This window comes from Hemitrygon akajei, chromosome 2 (genome assembly GCF_048418815.1).
Source record: "Hemitrygon akajei chromosome 2, sHemAka1.3, whole genome shotgun sequence".
Lineage (NCBI taxonomy): Eukaryota > Metazoa > Chordata > Chondrichthyes > Myliobatiformes > Dasyatidae > Hemitrygon > Hemitrygon akajei.
In genome coordinates, this window is record NC_133125.1 from 46,133,745 (window position 1) to 46,156,692 (window position 22,948).

The following is a 22,948-nucleotide window of genomic DNA, read 5'->3' on the forward strand; positions in this document are numbered from 1 at the left end:
ATTTTCTATTGGTCATCAACTCTCTTTTACCCTTAAAATACTTAGAAAAGCTTTTAGTATCTTCTTTGGTATTAGTTGCCAGCTTCCTTTCATAATTCATCTTTTCCTTCCTATTGACCTTCTTAGTTTCCTTCTGCAAGTTTTTAAAAGCTTCCCAATCTTCTATCTTTCCACTATCTTTGGCTTCCTTGTATGCCCTCTCTTTTGCTTTTACTTTGGCTCTGACTTCACTTCTTCCATGTCTTTCTTCCATTCAAAAATTTCTTCTTATTTGGAATATATGTGGCTTGCACTGCCCTCATTTTTTGCAGAAACTCCAGCCATTGCTGCTCTGCTGTCCTTCCTGCTAGAGTCCCTTTCCAGTCAACCTTGGTCAGTTCCCCTCTCATGCCCTTATTCCACTGAAATAACAACAGATTGGAATTTCGTTTCTCCTTCTGAAATTTCAAAGTGTACTCGGTCACTGTTCTTAATCTTAAGTTCTCTCATCACCTCCGGATCACAGCACAACACCCAATCCAGCACAGCCGATCCACTACTGGGCTCAACAACAAGCTGTTCTCAAAAGCTATCCCATAGAAATTCTTCTTCTTCAGGTCCAGTACTGACTTAGTTTTCTCAATCACTTTCATGTTAAAATCCACAACGATTATCATGACAATGCCCTTCTGACACGCCTTTTCTATCTCCTGCTGTAATTTGTAATCCACATCCCGACTGCTGTTTGGAGGCCTGTATACAACTGCCATTAGGGTCCTTTTACCTTTGCCATTTCTTAACTCAACCCATAGAGACTCTACACCTTCTGATCCTATGTCATCCCTTTCTAATTATTTAATATTATTTCTTATACACAGGGCCACACCACCCCTCTGTCTACTAACCTATCTTTCCGATACACAATATATCCTTGGATGTTCAGCTCCCAATGGCAGCCATTCTTTAGCCAAGTTTCAGAGATGGCCACAACATCATATTTGTCAATCTGTAGCTGAATTTCACAATCGTCCATTTTATTTCTTATGTTGCATGCATTCAAACATAATACTTTTAGTCCAGTATTTGTTGCTTTCTGTTTTAACTGCACCATGTCTCTATTACCCTGTAACTCATTCCACTGGATGTAATTATGCCTCATCTCCTGCCTGTCCTTTCCATAATCTCTGTTGCACGCTAACTTTGGTTTATTTCTGTTTTCCCCTTCCTCAGCCCGATCACTCTGGTTCCCATTCCTCTGCCAAATTAATTTAAACTCTTCCTAACAGCTCTATTAAATCTGCTTGCTATGATATTGGACCCCTTTGGGTTCAGGTGCAACCTGTCCTGTTTCTACAGGTCATACCTCCCCCAGAAGAGGTCCCCATGATCCAGAAACTCAAAGCCCTGCCCCCTACACCAGTCTCTCAGCCACGCATTAACATGCCTGATCATGCTATTCTTGTGCTCGTTAGCATGTGGCACAGACAGCAATCCTGAGATTACCTCCCTGTTGATACAATTTGTTTTCATCTCACAAGAGATTGTTGACCTTGACTTGATTGGTCCATTCCAATCTTTTTCCATGACCACTTTTAAATATATGGCATTCATCCAGTCCTGATAAAGGATCTCAGCCTGAAAGGTTGACTGTTTACTTTTTCCCATAGATGCTGCCTGGCCTGCTGAGTTCCTCCAGCATTTTGTGTGTGTTGCTTAAAATATATGGTGTTTTGGTCATCTCCAACATCTCACCTACTAACACTTCCTCCACTTGGCCAACTACTGTACATTCTCCTAGGTGAGATCCAGCAATGCTCCATCCCTTGTTGGTCTATTCTCATAGAGAGATCAGAAGTGGAAAGAGTGAGCAATTTCAAAGCTCCTGGGTGTCAACATCTCTGAGGATCTATTCTGGGCCTAACATAAGGATGCAGTTACAAACAAGGCACGACAGCGACTGTATTTCATGTGGAGTTTGAAGAGATTAGGTATGTCACCAATGACACTGGCAAATTTCTACAGATGTACCATGGAGCACATTCTAACGGGCTGCATCACTGTCTGGTGTGGGTGGAGAGGCACAGCACGGGATCGAGATAAGCACAGAAAGTTGTAAACTCAGTCAGCTCCATCTTGGGCACTAACCTCCCCAGCATCCAGGACATCTTCAAAGAGCAAAGCCTCAAAAAGGTGGCATCCATGGCTAAGGACCCCCATCATCCAGGATATAGATTCTTCTTATTGCTACCCTCAGGTAGGAGGTACAGGAGTCCAAAGGCACACACTCAATGATTCAGCAACAGCTTCTTCCCCTCTGCTATCAGAGTTCTGAATGGGCTTTGAACCCGTGAACACTACCTCACTATTCTTCCCCTCTTTTTGCACTATATATATATGTGTATGTGTGTGTGTGTGTATGTATGTATTGCAATGTACTGCTACCATGAAACAATACATTTCATGACATATGCCAGTGATATTCAACCTGATTCTGATTCTGTTAATGCTTCATAAAATTCCCTTGGACGCATCTCAGAAATTCTGCCTGATCTGAGAATTTAATGCTAAGGCAATTCCAATTAATATTTGTGAAACTGAAATACTCTCTGCACGCTAACTCTACTTTCATGGCGTCTCTCGTGTCAACCATTGAAATGTCTGTAATACACCCCAGCAAAGTGACGACGCACATTTTGTTTCTAATGAATAACCACATGGCCTCATTTGAGGAACCTTCTTGAATATCTTCTCTCAATACTGTAATGCAATCTTTGACCAACAGTGCAACGCCTTGTCCCTTTTAACTCTACCCTTGTCTTGCTAAAAATTCTGTACCTGCCCGTCCTTCCATCATGCTCAGCGATGGAAGCAACATCATGCACCCTGTGTTAACTAAAGTTCTTAGTTCCTCTCATTTACTTGTTATGCCCTTGCATTCAGGTAGATGCAATTTAGCTTTGAATTCCATTGACGTTCACTGTCTTACTTGTTCTGCCGATCGGACTTGCTAACTAAGGGATCAGATTCTGTCTGCTCGGATAACAAGTATATTAATGCTTTCATCAAGCCACCGTTCCACAGCGTGATGACTCAGTTAATTACTGCAGCTTTCAATTCAGCTTCTGGCATTGAGGGGTAATTATAAAGCCGGTTTGACATCACTCACTATTTTAATATCCGTAAAAGTCCATTTTTAGCACGAAAATGGACTGTTCGTTCAAATAGGCCTTTGCTGGGGTTTTATACTAGCAACAGGATACTATTCAAGACAACTTCTTACTACCCTTTCCTACTCACAGAGAATATTCACACAATTTGCTCACCACCACCTCACTGAGAATGTATTCAGGAGGATTACACTGAAGGGTGAAATCAGTGATTTCTGCACTTTCCTCAGTGATTGTACATTCAGGATGAATCTCACCCTCCACTACACCCTGAGCATATTCACAGTAATATCCCCCTTGTCCCTTTCTCTCATGGAGAGAGCATTCAAGGCAATTACCCTCTGGTCTTCTTCCTCCTTGGCCAATGTATTCAAGACGTTCACCCCAACCCCTTTCCTACGCGGTGTGTGCATTCAGGATAATTTCTCCCTTGATCTCCTTCCCCCATGAAAAGTGTATTTGGGGTAATTTCCCCTCACAGGGAGTGTATTCAGGGTGACTTGTCCTGTTCCTCACACGCAGGGTATTCAGGAAGATTTCGCCTCGCCCCTTCCCCTTTGCTGTTGTTCCTTTCAGCACCTTGTGGTGCATCAGGCGGCAACTTTGCCGGTATTTTTTCTTAGCATTTCTCTCTGCTTTTTGCTGTGAGTCCAAGTTGCCGCGACGCTCGACCTGGCACGTATGGAAAGCGTGCAAGGAGCCAGCTGGATTCGAACGCGGGACCAACTGCCTGGAAGCTTGATGCCACTACACCACCAGCTGGCTCACATCCCCTTTATAGTGAGTATTCAGCGCGACTTCTTCCTGACCTCCGTACTTACACAGAAGTATACTCGGATTGATTTACCTCAGTTAGGGTGATTTGCTCCCTCCTTCATGGACAGTGTACTCAAAGTCATCCTCCTCCCTCAGTGACAGTGTATCAGTTTGGTTGGCTCCCCTCCCTCACAGACAACACTTTCAAGGCCATTCCCCCTCTACTTTCCTGCACTGAGGTCCTCCCTCCACAGTCCAAAAGAATCGTTGATTCCTGTTTTGAATGGCTCAATAATAAATACATGTGGAATATATTGTGCTGCTATCTTGCTCCGTCTAATCTGCAAGTAAGGCTGGGATGACTGCTGGTCAAATAAATGCAGAACCGTGTCTAGGTATTTGCAGTTGCAGTGAAGACTGCTAGGTTTATGAAAAAGTTTCTGATAAACAATGTAGTCCTTTGGCCATGATTGATGTTTGCATCCTGGTGGTGTCGAAACACAAGACAAGGTTGTGCGATATGGAGGGCAATCTGTTGCCCATGCAGCTGGCTCCTCCTCTCCACGAACCTAAAGGAACAGCAGAGACCCAAACATTTGGCACCAGCAGCGTCGCAGGAGGTGGCAGTCAATGTTGAACACAGCGTAGGACTTCCTTAGGGACTCCAGTACCAGATTTTTCCTCAAGGTTTACTCCTGAAGCTTTCCCCGTGGAGAAACAATGTATAATTTTGGAATTATTCCTGGAATAATTTTGTCATATCTCTGATCCCGTCTGTATAGAGAAGGTAGTGGTAAGCCCTGTGGTGAAGCTACATCCACATAATTACACTGCAGGGGTTGGATAAATCTGTTAATGAGGTGTTTAGAGTCTCCTACGGACACCCTCTGCCATAACTCCATCCCCTGTGTAAATCTGGCAGGGACATAAACAATGCACGTCATGAACTGTCCTAGATAGTGTGTTATGGTCTGTCCACAGGTGTACTGAGTAAAGATGAGTGTATGAAATCCACGTTTAGCCTGCTTTCCCCTCTGTCATAAAATCAAAGCCGGGCTGTAAGCCTTAAATCAGAACTGACCTCACTGGAACGCTTGAGTCAGACTGAGAAAACTTTGCTCACACTAGATTTGGACTAATCACTCTTTCCCCTTCCAATTAAAACATTAAGAATAAAACTCTCACTGAACCTTTTTTAAACTTGTATTGAATTATTTCGGTTGTTAACTCAATCCACAGGCTGCAGATTGGATTGACTCAAGTCGTCAAATTGAGGCTGTTAGTCTCTTCTGTTGCACGTTCTGTCTCTGTCAATGGAACTGAAGTGCTAAAATATTGACTTTTTGCTGTTTTTTTGTTTTGATTCTATTTTTTTGGACTATAATTGGCCAGGAGAGTTGTTTGCTCTAGGCTGAAAAAACTCTAGCTCTCTGTAATTGGTGGTGCTGTTCTTACTGACAGTACGTTATAATATGATTCAGTAGTTGTAAACATTAAGCCTTTGGCATTGGCTTGAACTGGGTCAGTGCCAACTTGATCTGGAGCAAAGATTAAAATTATTCACAAGGACATTCATGAATGAAACATGTTTTCTCCCAGTGAGGTAACATTTGCTGGAAGATGTTGACCTATTCAGGATGATCTGTACATGGAGCAAAACAACATAGCTGAGATAAACAGTCCAATCAAAGAGCAAAAATAGTCCATTAGCTGGCCCTGGTTTGAAGTTATTGTAAAACTGGATGAGGTAAACAGCGTGCAGCACTTATCTGAAATAAGCTTACTGCTATACAAATCATTTAACGTCTGTCGTGTTACAGGGTTCTTGGGAGAGAAGGAAAGTAGAGAATAAAAATATAGTTCATAATCATAACAACAGCAATCATGCATGGAATGTAATCAGGTCTCCTTACCGACGTACAAGTCCTCATAATTGGGTATTGTGCACAATGCAAGCTTTCTGGCAGCAACATGTAAACAAGGCAGTGTATACTTTATGCAGGAGTGAGCAACCAGCCACTCTCCATACACCCAAACTTAAAGCAATGGGAGGAAAAATGCAAATCTCCAGGGAAAACTTTGCCACCATTAGATGAAAGATAATTGGAATTTGCCACTACTCCCTAATTCAGGAAGAAAACCTTTACTGGGACATTTGGTTAAAAAAAAATCATGAAAACTTCTGGGCAATAATAATAACCTGGACTTAATTCCCTACCAAAAGATCTCTGCAGGGACATGGTCAAAAGAAAATTTGACAGTGAGTCATGCAAAATGGTATTCAGACAGATGAGCAAAACCTTGGAGACACACGGGGTTGCCGGTGCCAGAACTTGCAACAAGAAGCAACTTTCTGGAGGAACTCAATGTATCAAACAGCATCTGTGGGGAGAAAAGGAATGTCAATGTTTTGGGCCAAAACTCTGACCAAAAATTTGATCCAAGATTTAGGAGCTAAGGAAAGGCAAACTGACAGGTGAAGAGGCTTAGAAGAAATACTGGTAAACAAATAAAGGTGCTATGGACTTTCCTCCATTGAGGACATTTACAGCAGCAGGTATGTATCATCGGGGACACTAGTCACCCCAAATCCTCAAGACCTTCTACAAGGGCATCATTGCCAGCATACTGGCTGGCTGTATCTCTGCCCGGTACAGGAACTACACCAATCTTGATCTCTGGGCACTGCGAGAGTGGTACAAACAGCCCAGTGCAGCTCTGGATGTAATCTTCCTTTCACTGAGGACACTTGTAGCAGCTGGTGCAGAAAGAAGGACTGGAAGTTCATTGGGGACACCAGTCACCCCAACCATAAACTGTTCCAGCTGCTTCCGACTGGTTAACGGTACCACAGCGTTAAATCCAGGACAAACAGGCTACGGGACAGCTTCTTTCTACAAGTCATTAGACTTTTACAAACGTTATGGGGACCCTTTCTGAACTATTTTAAAAATCTTTGTATTGTTATTATAATATAGATCTGGGCTATTATTATAAAATACTATATGGTAAAGTACTCTTCTTTTTTTCTTGTTTTTCTTTCTCCAACCAGCTTTGCCTTGGTAGGGGGTATAGATTTTTTTAAATAATATAATCAGTCATCCTAATGTATTTCATTATTCAATTTATTTTATTTGATAGATCATCAATATGGGATACTATGATTGTATCACTATGATTTATATATAGTGCATTTTGTGCTATCTTATTTTGAGTTATAATAAGTATCTTTATGAACTCTGTATTTGTGTATATGAAATTCAATAAAAATATTGGAAAAGAAAAAGACTTAAATTCACATGTCTGTACATTGCCTCGGAGTCATAACGCAAGGATTTTTACTTTCACATATTGTGGGATGGATGTAAGATTTAAATAAATTCTAATTCTAATAAATTCAAATGTTGGAATCTGAACCAAGAACCAAAGGGCTGGAAGAACTCAACCAGTCAATTAGCATGTGTGGAAAGAGAATGACCAACAAGATGCTGAAGGAACCCAGCAGGCCAGGAAGCATCTGTGGAGAGAAACAGGCAATCAGTCTTTCAGGCTGAGTTCCTGCAATTGGGCTGAAAGATAGAGTGGAGATAGCCAGTATAGAGAGGTGATATGAAGGGTGGAATATGAGTTAGCAGATGACAGGTGGATCTAGGTGAGGAGAGATTATTTCAGTTCCTCTCCTGCTCTTCAGCCACACCCTCACCCAGATTTTTCATCACAGCTCCACCTGCTTATCACCCTTCCTCACCAGGAGTGATAAGAAAATCAGTTTCACTTTGGTGTGGAAAAGCTTTTGGAAACATTGATCTGTGACAGGACAATCAACCAATTAAGTCACTTGAAGGAAAATCAACCAATTAAGTCAAGTCAGCACAAATTGCTGAAAGTCAAATTGTGATCAGTCAATGTGATAGTGCTTTTTGATGAAGTAGCAGGGAGAATTGATAAGGGGAATATAGTTAATGCAGTGTAAAAGTTTTTGGCAAATTACCATTCAATAGGCTCATCAGTGAAGTTGAAGTAAATGGCATATAAAGGGCATTGTTAGTATGGGTACAAAATTGGCTAAGAAATAGATTACAGAGGATTGTACTTAATGGTTGTTATTTAGACCAGAGGATGGTGAACAGTTGCGTTCACCAGGGACTTCTAATTTTAAAAAAATCTATATTGATGACCTAGATTTGAAGGCAATATCTAAAACTGAGGATGAAACAAAACTTGGCTGTATTGTCAACTGCAGGGATATTTGTGATAGCATACAGCATGACATTGACTAGATGGTGGAATAACCAAATGCATGCCAGATAGTTGTGAAATGATGTATTTTGGTGGGGAAAATGAAAAAAAGACAATGAATGCTTCTGTTCCAAAAGGGTGCAGAAGTAGAATGATCTGAGCCTATGTGTGAATAGAGGTAAAGCAGATCGAGAAAGTGGTTAAGAAGGCAAACACAGTTCTGGGATTTTATCAACAGAGTTAGGAAAGTCGAGCTGAATTTAAAAAAAACAATAGTCAAAGCCTCAACTGCAATATTGTTTTCAGTTCTGTCACCAGTTTATGGGAAGAATTTGAGGAAAATGGAGAAGGCTCAGAAAAGAATGATTCCTTCCAAATACAATTACAATGATATTGTCTAGAAGCTGAACTGCTTGCTTAGAGCAGAGAAGGATTTAATAAAAGAATATAAAATAATAAGGATTCTGGACAGAATGAAAGTTCCTTTGGTTGAAGGACCAAAGTCTCGCAGTCACAGGTATAAAATAAATGGGGAAAGAAAGAATGATGACAGGAGGAAAATCTCTTACACCACATGTGCTTGGAACCAGGGATCCACAGACATGGTGGAAGCATAGGGAAGGATTCCATGACGGCCCTCAAGACGGTTTTGGATAAATATTTGGTCGAGCAGATTTTGCAAGGCTGTGGAAAAGAATAATAAGATTGGAAATAATGGGTTGCTCTAGTAGAGATCTGGCATAGACATGATGGACTGCATGATCTGTGCTGCAACTACTGGAGGATTCTAGGATTGCAGCATACACTTATACCATAGATGCTATAGGGAAATTGTAACAGGCATTTTCTGTTTTCACCATCCATATTTCATATATGACATCCATTTTCTACAAATTGATTCCTAAACAGTAATACTAAAGACTGTATGGTATTGATTATGCATTGTACTCTTTCTCTGAAGTTCAGTCCAAATGAACTGAAATTTGGAAGTGGGGTGATGGGTTAGTTTGCTTCTAAATAGTGTACTTCATGCTAACGATGGGGGAGGAATTTTGATACTATTTTTCTATCAGTCATTTTGAGGTTATAGCTTTTCATTAGCTGTTTCCCCAAGTCCCTGTGCCACCATTTTTTATACTTCTGAACTGATTGGCTCTGTTCTTGACACATGGCACATACTGAACTAATCTACCAAGTTGTAGTGGCAAATGAAATCCACACAGGGAACAGCAGAAGTACAGGGAGATTTACCGTGATCCAGTGATGGAGATGCAGAAACAATTTTTATTCCTTGCTTCAGTTTTACCTACTACTTATTTTTTAATAACAAACAGTGTCAATGGTGGAAAAAGGTGCAGCTGAATTAATCTTTTACTTCACTTATATTCTGCTGCTTATTACAACACAGCAAGTCTTCTTTGTTACAGTTAAAACGATCATTTGAAAACCTGCCATCTGCAATGGGAAGTGGGTCAGAGCAGAGAGCAGAGTGTCTGTGCAACAGGCAGTAACACAGGTGTAGCCTTTCAATTCACATGTGTGATTGGCCACAATGTGAGCTCAGGAATTGGGAGCGTTTGAGTCAGATACTTCTGCAAAAAGAGAGGGAGAGGTACAAATAAACCACCAATGCCCTCAATAACCTGTTTCTGTGTTGACTTTGACAGGGACCAGAGAGCAGAGAAAGTCATCTTGCATTTATTGGTGAAATGGGATCCAAACAAATTTCCACCTTGTATATACAGCAACTTTACTAGTTATTCAGGAAACAACAGACATTTTGCATGTTTATTAAAGAAGTACTTTGACAAATACAGTAACAGGACGTGATAAAATGAGTACTGGAAATTATTTATGCTCTTACGTTGGGAGAAAAAGCACGGGGAAGAATGATGCACCAGACTAATAATCCTCCAATCAGACAGCAACTTACACTGAAGAAGTGCTGCTACCAAGATGGCATGCAGCTTGCTGGGTAGTTTACGACACTCTAATGTTAGCCTCGCAAAAATGTCCAATGGCTTTCAACTTTCAAGTTTCAACATTTTTTTGCTAAGTGTACATCAGTTGCTAATTAATGCACCTCATAAGCTTCTTAACAGAGTGTCTACGGCACTCGATTGACAATCTCACTGGGCATATTACACTTGTAGGAAATAGCTGGGACTTCGACATTTTTAATTTTTCCATTCTCTTTTAATTTCTCACCACTGCTCTCGGGTGTATGTCTGTCTCGTCTCTTCCACGTGTATTTAGGAAAGGCAAGGTGGTGCAGCGTGTAGAGCTGCTGCTTCACAGAGCTGGAGCTTTGCGTTCGGCCCTGACATTCCAGTGGATTTCCTCCGGGTGCTCCGGTTTCCTCCAAAGACGAATGGGTTAGTAGGTCAATTGGTCACATGAGCCGAAGAGCCTATTTCCATGCTAAACTCTTAATAAAATAAAATGTATTTCAATCCAAACTCAATTTGTTTTCTTTATTTCACTACTTATACCTGATTTTCTCTAAATTATGTATTCCTTTATCAATCATTTAAATCTTTTGTTAAGAAGATAGGTTGTCAGTCATGTAGGTCACCATGGCCTTATCACCCATCTTCTTCCCAACATTATTATCAGTTTCTATCTCCAGCAGATTAGGCTATATAACTATTTTTAAACTGCGCATTGAGAGAAAAAGTTCAACTAATGTTACAGGCTACAAGCTGTCCCTTTTTAAGCGAATCCTTGCCCATTATGCCTGAGTCAAGCTAATGAGAGAGAAGTGCTCCCAGAAGACTCTTTGTGAATGTGACCTCTTGTGCAGTTGCTAAGTCCCCTTTGGCAGCTGCTCCTGCTGTGCAGTGTGTTGCTTACTTCTCCCTGTTGTCATCCAGCCCTGTGGGATCACCCATGATTGCAGCAAAGCCATTCCTGAAGTAAAATCTTTCAGTGGTTACACATAGCAGACCTTGCAGATATACGACATACCAAAATATATCCGGTTGCCTGAAGCAATGGGACAAAGTGAGGTGACTGACAGATGACAAGGGAAGTCAAAGCTATTGTAAAAGCAAAAGAAAGGGCATACAATAAAGCAAAAATTAGTGGGAAGATAGAGGATTGGGAAGTTTTTAAAAGCCTACAGAGAGCAAATAAAAAATCATTAGAAGGAAAAAGATGAAATATGAAAGCAAGCTATCAAATAATGTCAAAGTAAAAGTTTTTTCAAGTATGTTAAAAATAAAAGAGAAGTGAGAGTGGATATAGGACTACTAGAAAATGAGGAGGCAGGAGAAATAATAACGGGGGACAAGGAGATTGCTAATGAACTAAATGAGTACTTTGCATCACTGTGGAAGACACTAGCTGTGTGCCTGATGTAGTGTGTGAAGGAAGAGAAGTGGGTGCAATTACTGTTACAAGAGAAAAGGTGCTCAAAAAGCTGAAAGACCTAAAGGTACATAAGTCACCTGGACCAGATGAACTGCATCCTAGGGTTCTAAAAGAGGTAACGATAGAGATTATGGTGGCATTAGAAATGATCTTTCAGAAACCATTGGACTTTGGCATGGTGCCAGAGGACTGGAAAATTGCAAATGTTAGCCCACTCTTTAAGAAAGGAAGAAGGCAGCAGAAAGGAAATTATAAATCAACTAGCCTGACCTCAGTGGTTGGGAAGATATTGGAGTCAATTGTTAAGGAAGAGGTGATGGAGTACTTAGTGACACAGGACTAGATAGTACAAAGTCAGCATGGTTTCCTTCAGGGAAAATCCTGCTTGATGAACTTGTTGGAATTACTTGAGGAGATTATAAGTAGGATAGATAAAGGGGATGTAGTGGATGTTGTATATTTGGACTTTCAGAAGGCCTTTGACAAGGTGCCACACATGAGGAAAGTTAAGAGTCCGTGGTATTACAGGAAAGTTACTAACATGGTTAGAGCATTGACTGATTGGTAGGAGACAGCAAGTGGGAATAAAAGGATCCTTTTCTGGTTGGCTGCTAGTGACTAGTGGTGTTCTGCAGGGGTAGATGTTGGGACCACTTCTTTTTATGCCATATATGAGTGATTTAGATGTTGGAATAGATGGCTTTGCTGCCAAGTTTGCAGATGATACAAAGGTTGGTGGAGAGGCAGGTAGTGTTGAAGAAACAGATCAGATGCAGAAGGACTTAGACAGATTAGGAGAATGGGCAAGAAAGTGGCAAATTAAATACAATGTTGGAAAATGCACGGTCATGCACTTTGGTAGTAGAAATAAATGTGCGGACTATTTTCTAAACAGGGAGAAAATCCAAAAATCTTAGATGCAGAGGGACTTGTGAGTACTTGTGCAGAACACTCTGAAGAATAACTTGCAGGTTGAGTTGGTGGTGAGGAAGGCAAATGCTATGTTAACATTCATTTCAAGAGGTCTAGAATACAAGAGCAAGGATGTGATGCTGAGGCTTTATAAGGCACTGGGGAGGCCTCGCCTTGAGTATTGTGAACAGTTTTGGGTCCCTCATCTTAGAAAAGATGTGCTGGCATTGGAGAGGGTCCAGAGGAGGTTCACAAGGATGAAAGGGTTATCATACAAGGAACGTATGATAGCTCTGGGTCTGTACTCACTGGAATTCAGAAGGATGAGGGGGGGATACTCATTGAAACCTTTCGAATGTTGAAAGGCCTAGACAGAGTAGATGTGGAAAGGATGTTTCCCATGGTGGGAGAGACTAGGACAAGAGGGCATAGCCTCAGGATAGAGGGGCGCCCTTTCAAAACAGAGATGTGGAGAAATTTCTTTAGCCAAAGGGTGGTGAATTTGTGGAATTTGTTGCCACATGCAGCTGTGGAGGCCAGGTCATTGGGTGTATTTAAGGCGGAGATTGATAGATTCTTTATTGGACATGGCATCAAAGGTTATGGAGAGAAGGCCGGGAACTGTGGTTGAGGAGGAGATAGAAAGAAAAGGATCAGCCATGATTGAATAGCTCCATGGGCCAGATGGTCTAATTCTGCTCCAATATCTTATCGTCTTATGGACATTTGTATGTTTAGACCACAGAATGCTTTGGACTTTGCACACATGTCATGGACGAGTTGGAGGTCGGATACTGCCTTATCTGACCATGCTGGGCTTCAATTATAATATTTGTTTGCAGCTACCTTGTTGGTGAAGCACTGGCACTTGAGATGCTAGGTTAGAAACTGTCACCATAGTAACAGTGTGCTTAATACTGAGAAGAGAGTTTAGATCAGGGGTTCCCAACTTGGTGTCATGGACCCCTCGGTTAATTGTAAGACTACATGGCATAAAAAAAAGGTTGGGAACCACTGGTTTAAATGTTCAATAAATTCAGTCTTAAGCCTGGGAAATTTTGTGTGTATGTCTGTGTGTGTGTTGGGGGGGGGGGGGGTGACTTGGGTTCATGGAATAGTATAAGAACGATAACATGATTAATTTGAATGGAGTTGCCAAACTTGTGAAAAAAGGCAAAGGTATTGTTACTTAAATTTATTTTCATGGTTTAAATCTATTTTCAATTAAACACATTTTCCTTTTTCTAACTTGTTAATCATTTTATTTAGAGATACAGTATATGACTATTTGAATAACATCTTAAATGATTGATCAATAGAGGCATATAAAAACAGTCCAAAAACCTTTGGTGGACAACTGGTGACCTGTCAAAGGCTGTTGAGGTGTTCTGGGAGTTGAGGCCTTAATACCTAATGCATCACTGACTCCTGAAAGCTCACTCAGCCCTACCTGACGGCTGTTGGTTATCAAGAGTCAGTCTCTTCAGTGCCCTCATCTGGAAGAGGTATGTGCGGGGAGGGGAATGCACGAGGGAGGTCTGTCCAGTAGTGGGCCAGATTCAATAAGCTCATCAAGAAGGCTAACCTGTAAGTACAGTGTGTCTCTTCAAATTTCACGTTAGGGGGAACATTTCTGTTAGCTAGAACCCTATTGCACTGAATAACTTCTGCATGTTATGTATGAAACTCCAACACATTGAAAATGGCAAACAAGCCCTCAGTGTGTGATTGGTCAAAATCAGAATCAGGTTTAAATTCACAGGCATTTGTCATGAAACTTGATTACTCTGATCTCTAAATGTTGCTTCCATTGGCTCAGCTCCCTCCCACCAATGCCAGGTGGGACTGTGGTGTCCAGGGAGCCCGCTCATCTGTGTTTATCAGGATTTTTGGTGCCATCATCTGCTCTGCCAGAGGGCCGTCTGTCCTCACACAGGAATGAGTTAGTTGCAGCTGTAGTGTGAACCTGCTCTGCCTGGCCTTGGCAGTCACACACTCAGTGGCGAGTTTATTAGACCCACCTGTACACCTGCTCGTTAATGCCAATCACGTGGCAGCAATTCAATGCACAAAAACATGCCGCCACGGTGAAGAGGTCCCGTTGTTGTTCAGACCAAACATCAAAATGGGGGCAAATGTGATCCAAGTGATTTATGCCAAATGGGGCGTTTGTATCCAAGAAACTGCTGATGTCCTGGGATATTCACGCAGGACAGTTTCTAGAGTTTACGGAGAATGGGGTGAAAACAAAAAGAAAAAAACGTGGTAGTCCATGGGTGAAAACGCCTCGTTAATGAGAGAGGTCAGAGGAGAATGGACAGGCTGGTCCAAGCTGACAGGAAGGTGACAGTAACTCAGTTAACCTGCGTCACAACAGCAGTATGCCGAAGAGCATTTATGAATACACAACACGTCAAACCTTGAAGTGGATGGGCTATAGTAGTAGGAGGGCACTTTGTATACCTAATAAAGTGGCCACTGAGCATATTTCAGATTTATTAAAGACATCTCTTGCCAGTCCGTTAAACTGGTTTGAAAATGGTTGAAACCTGCAAGAAGTATGGCCTCATGGCAAATGGTGGGATTCAGGATTCAGTGCTCTTGACAGCAGAGTGGCTGTTAACTTTTTCCACTTTATCCAATAGCTGTGATGTCGAGTCTACTTTTTAGTTATCAGTATGGGGTGTACCATACAAACACTACAGCTTATCAATAGTTTTTTTTTGCATTTTGTTCTTTTACACTTCGTACGACGTTAGCTTGTGGTTTATAGCACTTAAGTGAGGACATCAATTAATTTTCTAAGCTTTAATTAAATGAGACTGTAAGATCATAAGATATGGTAGCAGAATGAGGACTTTATTACGGAACAGCCTCTTTCAACCAGCTGAATGTTTACTGTGTGAGGAATTATCTGCAAAATAATGCCAAGTGCAAAAGTGTGAAGTCATGACAGAAAGCTTTGGAAAAGCAGAGAGATAGAGGCATCAAAAAGGGGAAAGAATGGTAAAAGTTTTAAGTGGGTCCTGCTTTGGATCTATTTTGGAAAGGGAACGACTTGCATTACCTTAGCTCATCTTTAGAATGTCACATTACGCTTCCAATAATGAACTATTTTTGAAGTTGGCTTGCACTTGTGTAAAAAGAGCAAGTTACAACTTTTCACTAATTGTCTCCAAGGATAAGTGTGTGTGTGTTACTTTGAAAAGAGGCAGTCATGTGATAACTCTTTTATTAAGGCACAGCAATCTTAAAATAAATGAAATGAAGCACCGCTCACAAAATTGCAGTAATATACTCAGGCACCACTAATGGGGGAATGTGACCGATATGTATTATAAACATTTTTTTGTTCTTTATTTCTATCAGGTACATACTGTTTGAAAGAATCCGATGGACATTTTTTTGAAATAATACCCCCATAAACAACTCTCCACTGTAAGAATGCTTACTTTCATCACTATTCTTGTTTTGATGTGTGTAATGATCTAATTTTCCCCTTTGCAAAAGAGAAAATGGAGTACTTTGCTAATGCATCTGCGTTCCACAAGATTTTACGGCAGGTTGCCGAAACCGAGGGAAGTAGTGCGAGATGGATGCTGCAGAATGTCAGAGCTGCCTTCTTGGTGCCTCCGCAGCAACATGTGTGGTACTTCCATTACCACGGCAATACTTTCAGAAAGGCAATGCCTTTTCTCCTCCCAGTTTGAAAAGAAAAGCAGTTTTACCCAGCAACAGGGGCACACTCCATCTGCTGTCTAATATAATCAGACGGGCCAGCAGCCCTGGCACAAACTGACTTTCATTCTTCCATTCACTCCAGAGCTCCCTTTCAAGCTGTCTATTGTCTGCTGCTAATGACTTTACAAAGGCACTGCCTGTTGCTGTCAGAATCAGAATGGGATAAAACGGGGACAGAGTCTAATCTCTGTAGAAAATTAGAGAGGATTTGAATTAGTAATAGGGTGGGTTAGGAGGAATGCACTGATTGATAAGGGGACGTGCAGCCTTCCAGTCATCAGCTGTTCAGATTAGCAGGGGCTTTAAGTGCTGAGGCACAATATTTTATTCTGCACGCTTCCAGTCTGTGGGCTGAGCGAGTGCCTCAACCTTTTCAAGGCTCTGTAAATCAAGCAGCAAAAATGCCCAGATACAGTGACAGATGGAAAGGGGGTCGGACGGACCCAGAGCCTCAGGCACACCCGCGCGAACAAAGGCAGCTCAATCCCCTCACAAATTCTCCAGGCCTACTTTGCGAGAAAGGCTCTGGCGTACCCAACCCCCAAAACTCCGCTCTGTCATGTAAACACATTACCTGCCACATATTTGCTTACCGAAGGCACATTCACATGCAAATGCCAGGGTCTCTCCATCAATCCAGGCACGTGGCCACTGTCTAATGCAGAAATAATCTGAGAATAATCTGAAATGTTTCTGCCCCCAGGCGTGAAACACTAGAGCCGACAGGATGAAAGTCACCACATGGCAGGTGCAAGACACAGGGCAGGTGTGTACCAACCATATGCTACACCAGGGGATAATGTTCCCTCAGATGACTAAAAAATTACTGCCCAGGTGAAGAAAAGTAAGCAAAAGCTCACTTTGGAGGCATGTGTCAAATTCACAATAAGAAGGGATGAGAGAGGTCGATGATTTCCTTCAGTGAATTTACAGACAGCTGTAAATAATAAATCAAATCTTTACATTGGATAAAAATGCTGAAGATCAGAGCTAACGTTGTCTATTTATGTAGAGGACACAAAGCTGAAACACAATGGATTCTGCAGATGAAGGGCCTCAGCCCCAAACGTTGACTCTTTACTCTTTTCCATAGATGCTGCCTGGCCTGCTGAGTTCCTCCAGCATTTTGTGTGAGCTATCAGGAGTTCCTGATATTTATGGCGGACAGAGTAAGGGTGATCCTTTCTCCTGTCTGTGTAGGGTCTCACTGATACAGATGAGGCTGCACTGGGATCACTGGATGACCCCGACAGAGACACTGGAAGTGTATCCTCACCCGGCAGATCTGTTTGGAGCCCCGAGTGATAGCGAGGGGGAAGGTGTAGCACTTGTCATGCTTTCGTGATAAGTGCTAGGAGGGTGACTAGTGGAGAGGGATGAGTGGACAAGGGAGTCGCATAGAAAGCAATTCCTATGGTGGGCAAAGAGGAAGTGGAAAGCCAAAATAAACTTATTACTCTGAAAAGGGAAGTTTGAAATCAGAATGAAAACCAGGAACTGCTCACAGAGCATCCAATCTGAAAAAAATTAGCTATTGTTTCTCAGCCAGATCCTACTCTAATACAGCACTTTCCATTACGTTTCAAAAAAAAACAGAACTTTGCTGGACTGCTACTGAACTTCAAGGATAAAGCTAAGCTGCTTACACTGATGCAGAGTTAAAGAAATAATTTTAATAGAGTGAAATGTAGGGGCGCTGACTGGCTTCAAGTTCTCTGTACACTGCACACAGCGGCAGTGTGAAGCAGGGTTTCACACCTACAGGGATTGCAGACCCATTATTCTCCGGTATTTTGTCTGAACACATGCAAGGATGCAAGGTTCTGTATCCAGGAGGTTTTTTAACAACATTAAACTTCCAAAAAGTCGGGGAAGGAAGAATGTGCTACTCTTTCAAATAAATTGTCAATACTAGCTCTGCCATAAACTAACAACTTGGAATGAAAAATGGACTCAAGAAAGCTGAAACAGTCTTTCAATGGCTCCGCTTTGATGTTGAAGTTTTGTTCGGGATGCTGCTTTCAATCACCGAGCGAAGTGGGATCTCTTGGGGATTTTTTCTAAAGGCAGCGTTTTGGAGCACGTGTTGTCAACTGTTGCTGAAAAAGTGCCCTCTAAAGCCTTTTCAGCATTGTCTTGGAGATGCTGGCGGGCAGCAGGCAATTCCTGACAGCTGTGGATCGCGTGTACCACAAACAGCTGTCTTGTTGTGGAGTAAAATTAAAAGATTAGGTGGATATGGGCACGTGCGAGACAACGCCTGAGTGGGGCGGAGCTTGTCTGAAGTCCTTGACAAAGGGATCCTCACTGAAGCAGGGAGGTCAGGAGGGGAGCTAAAGTTTAACACTACACAAAAGGCTTGAAAGTAGATTGAAATGAAACTCAAAAAGCAACAGCGTGGCCCTGAAAAGGCTTACTCGGCCTTACAACAGCTGCCTCGGCACAAGACATTTGAGACAGCTTTATTCAGAGTCATAACAGATCCATACAGAGAGGGCTGCAGTATGCTTCTTTTGCAAAGAAGTGGGCCAGGCTTGCTGGGTTCATGTGCAAATGAAGGAAATGCTTGAAATCATTAGTAAAACCATTCAGGGCCACATCAAGACTTTGGGCTGCAACCCTTGGCATCAGGAGACCAGGGGCTTGTATTTGTTTGTTGTCCTCCACATTTATTTATATCAAAACTATACTGAAGTTGCCAGGAGCATTTTTTTAAACTTTTGGCCACCTGTTCTGGCACTGAAAATCAGCTTTTAGCAGTTGACTATTTTGAAGGGATCTCTAGTTCCTCCATATGTTGATCAAAACTGTACAGAATATCAGATGATTCTGTGTACGGACAAGGTCTCCTTTTGCTGCTAATAATAATAAGTAGCTTATTGATGCTGAATGGGAAATTCTTTTGTTACAGCAGCAACATTCCTGCGGCAGCACCTTCCAGACCCACGACCACTACCATCCAGAAGGACAGCAGCAAACACCTGGGACAGCGCCACTTGGAAATCCCCCTCCAAGCCACTCACCATCCTGACCTGGAAACTTATCACCGTTCCTTCATTGTCACTGGGTCAAAATCATGGAATTCCCTCCCTGACAGCATCGTGGGTGTACCTACACCACAGCGACTACAGCAGTTCAAAAAAGCAGCTCATCACCACCTTCTCAAGGGCAACTAGGGATGGGCAATAAATGCTGGCTTAGCTGGCGATGCCCACGTCCCATAAATGATTAAATAAAAAACAACATTTAAAAACAGACTTGACTGATGATAATGTAAGGAATAATAATATTATTGTACTATGATGTGTGTTCTCCTGTCACACTGAGATGAACTGTTATATCTGCTTAATGCATCTCGTAGGAAAGATTTTCTGTAAAGACCCTTAAGGCAGCAGAGCTGAATGAGTCTCTACTCCACTACTTATTCAGTAGGTCATGGAGTGGATGTGCCAGATTGTCCACAGTGGATACTATAATGGATAATACTTCACTGTTTAAATATCTATTGGATTATGGGACTCTTTTTTTCCAAATCACAGACCTCCACAACCAAAACCATGCTACTACCATTGTATAAGAGGCACAGAAGCCTCAGGTCGCAGACCAACCAGTTCAGGAACAGTTATTATCCAACAACCATCAGGCTCCTGAGCTAGAGTGGATAATTTTATTCCCACTATTCTGAACTGATTCTGCAACCTCACTTGCATTGGACTCTTTACAAACTCATGTTCTCAGTGTTGTTTTTTCATTTGCACAGTTTGTCTTGTTTTGCACATTGTCAGTCTACGTTCATGTATAGTTTTCCATAAAACTACTGGGGCAGCACGGTAGCCTGGTGGTTAGCACAACGCTTTACAGTACAGGCGAACAGAGTTCAATTCCCGCCTCTGCCTGCAAGGAGTTTGTACGTTCGCCCTGTGACTGCAGGGGTTTCCTCTGGGTGCTCTGGTTTCCTTCTACGGTCCAAAGACGTAGGTTAATTGGTCATTGTAAATTGTCCTGTAATTAGGCTAAGGTCAAATCAGGGGTTGCTGGCATGACTGGAAGGGCTGGAAGGGGTTATTCTGTGCTGTATCTCAAAAAGTAAATAAGTAAAAAATAAATAAGTAGAATTATATTGACATAGTAGTTAACAGTAACATACAGAATACGTACGTTGATGACAAATTTACTTTGAACTTTGAAAATTTCAGGCACACATTTGGAGAAGTGCTCTATTGTAGAAGAGGAAACAAAAGCAAGAAAAATAAAAAGAACGGAAAGTCTGCAGATGCTAGAAATCCAAGCAACACACGCGAGGGTCTCAGCCCGAAATGTCAACTGTTTATTCCCATCCATAGAAGCAGCCAGCCTTGATGAGTTCCTCCGGCATCTTGTGTGCGTTCCATGAAAGTTAACACCATCATGATGATGCTGCCTCTGTGCAGTAATCTCTGCCTCTCAATCAAAGAGTGGTTATCAGGAATAGAGGAAATGTGAGTGATTTTAAAAGGATGATACTTCTACTAGCAATAATAAGGGCTTATAGCTGAAAATTTTATAACTGCGTCAAGTGGTGATAATAACACTTCAAGACCCTTGTCTTGTAGTTTACTCCTCTCCTGTTACCTTTCAGAGATAGTGGTTTAAAATGCCTGTGCAACTGACCATCAAGAACAGTAGATTGACTACTGCTGACGTTAAAAATTGGTACATTCTAATAGCCACATGTGTTTTACACTAGGAGTTTCTGGTTAATATTTACAAACCAAAATCCAAGATGAGTTATCCCCACTCACCTTCAGTTGTAGTACCTCCGTTCCTGTCCACCATGGTTACCATCACAAGTTTCTCTCCTTGGACAAGCCATGCTTCCTATTACTTTCACTACATGGACTAATGATAAAAATCTATCCATTGTTTTGAACTCAATGTAGTGCCAGTAGAAATGGGAGCTTATCACTCAGGAATGTCCACCATGTTTAATTACTAAAAGACCATAAGACATAGGAGCAGAATTAGGCCATTTGTCCTATTGAGTCTCCTCCTCCATTTCATCATGGCTGATCCAATTTTCCTCTCAGCCCCAATCTCCTGCCTACTCCCAGTTTCCCTTCATGGCCTGACCAATCAAGAATCTATCAACCTTCAGCAGATCCTTTCTAAGGTAAGGGGCTACCTCCAGAAACACTGAATTGCTGTCAAATTTAATTTCCAAACTCTCTGCTTTTCCTCAACACTCCTTAAGAGTTAATATAGGAGTGGGGAGAAAACTATAAACACTCAACTATTTTATTGAGCAGGTTTTACCAATCACAGAACTGACAATATGTCACGGGTATGGTGGTATCCACTGTTGTTTGCAGTAATTTCTTCATCATATTACATATACTCATCATATGGGACTGATATACATGAGGGGTTGGAAGAATCAAATGCCAGTTTTTAGTGTTTTTCCAAACTCCACAGATGATGTAACACATGTTTATTCAATCTGGATCCAACTACTGTTTAATGAGCTATTAGCTTTACTGAACGATACTTAACAAATAGCCTAGGTGATGAGCCTCTCACAGTGTGGGATTTATATACTTGGAATGTTATTGCTCAATAGTGATGAGGAGCATTCTCCATGAAGTCAGTGTGACATTATATCCTGGACAAACTTGCTCGATTTTATTCTCATGTTAATCCAATCTGCGACAGATGTCATTCTGAAGTCACTTCATTGACCCACATGTTTTGGTCTTGCCCCTGTTTGCAAAATTACTGGAAAGATATTTTTGGTGTTACCTCAACAGTTCTGAACTTCAAATTGCAACCGCATCCTATTACTGCAATTTTCGGTTTACCAATGGTGGATAATAGTTGTTTATCCCCCCTCAGCCCGGCAGATGATTGCATTTGTCACATTAATGGCTAGAAGGTCTATCCTATTGAACTGGAAATAAATTAATACTCCAACTACATTTCAGTGGTTTTCTCAAACTATTTCTTGTTTGAGTTTAGAAAAAATTAGAAGTGTTGTCTTTGACCCTTCAGTTAAATTTGAAGAAACTTGGAGACCATTTATTCAACACTTTTATGTGAGCTAAACTGACTTTTCCTAAACCTTATTCTTATCATCTTTAATTATTTGGATAGAGGTGCGGAGTTATTGACACTACTGTGTATATTTGAAATAATGCAATGGCCCATGTCGGTTAGATTAGTTTTTTGGAGTTTTTTTTTCTCATTTTTTTTCCATTTTCTGTAACCACTGTGAGTTTGGGAGGTTATTATATGTGGATTATCAACTGTTTGTATTTGTACCTTAACCTATTAATTATGTACTCTCAAGCTCTTTGTGCTCGATGTTTTACTTGTGTTTGTTTAAAATTAATAAAAAGATTAAAAAAGAAAAAGACATTATATCCTTAATTCTTGCTTTAACTGTGAAAACAACGAGGAATTTCCTCTTTGTGAGTTGTGAACTTTTGTATACAATTAAGTATGAAAAGAATGGTAAGAAGGGGTGAGCTCCATCATTAAGGGTCTATCATTTGGAATGGTAAGATGGGAGGGCTCATTATTAAGGACCTCTTCTCATTGTTACCATCAGGTGGGAGGTACAGAAGCCTGAAGGCACACACTCAGTGACTCAGGAACAGCTTCTTCCCCTCTGCCATTCGATTTCTGAATGGACATAGAACACATGGACACAACCTCACTACGTTTTTTACTTCTATTTTTGCACTACGTCTTTAATTTAACTATTTAATGCACATATATATACTTACTCTAACTTAGTATTTTTCTCT

The 22,948-nt window shown here is 41.3% G+C and overlaps 1 long non-coding RNA gene across 1 annotated transcript in view; it reads left to right on the forward strand.

Annotated features, from left to right (window-relative positions):
- LOC140737394 (uncharacterized) overlaps nucleotides 1-22,498 on the forward strand; it is a 29,785-nt gene extending 7,287 nt beyond the window's left edge. Inside the window, exons 2-3 of the long non-coding RNA XR_012101133.1 lie at nucleotides 19,078-19,439; nucleotides 20,363-22,498. This is a non-coding gene — a long non-coding RNA (uncharacterized lncRNA). The remainder of the gene's footprint in view (nucleotides 1-19,077; nucleotides 19,440-20,362) is intronic.
- Nucleotides 22,499-22,948: the final 450 nt, after the last annotated feature.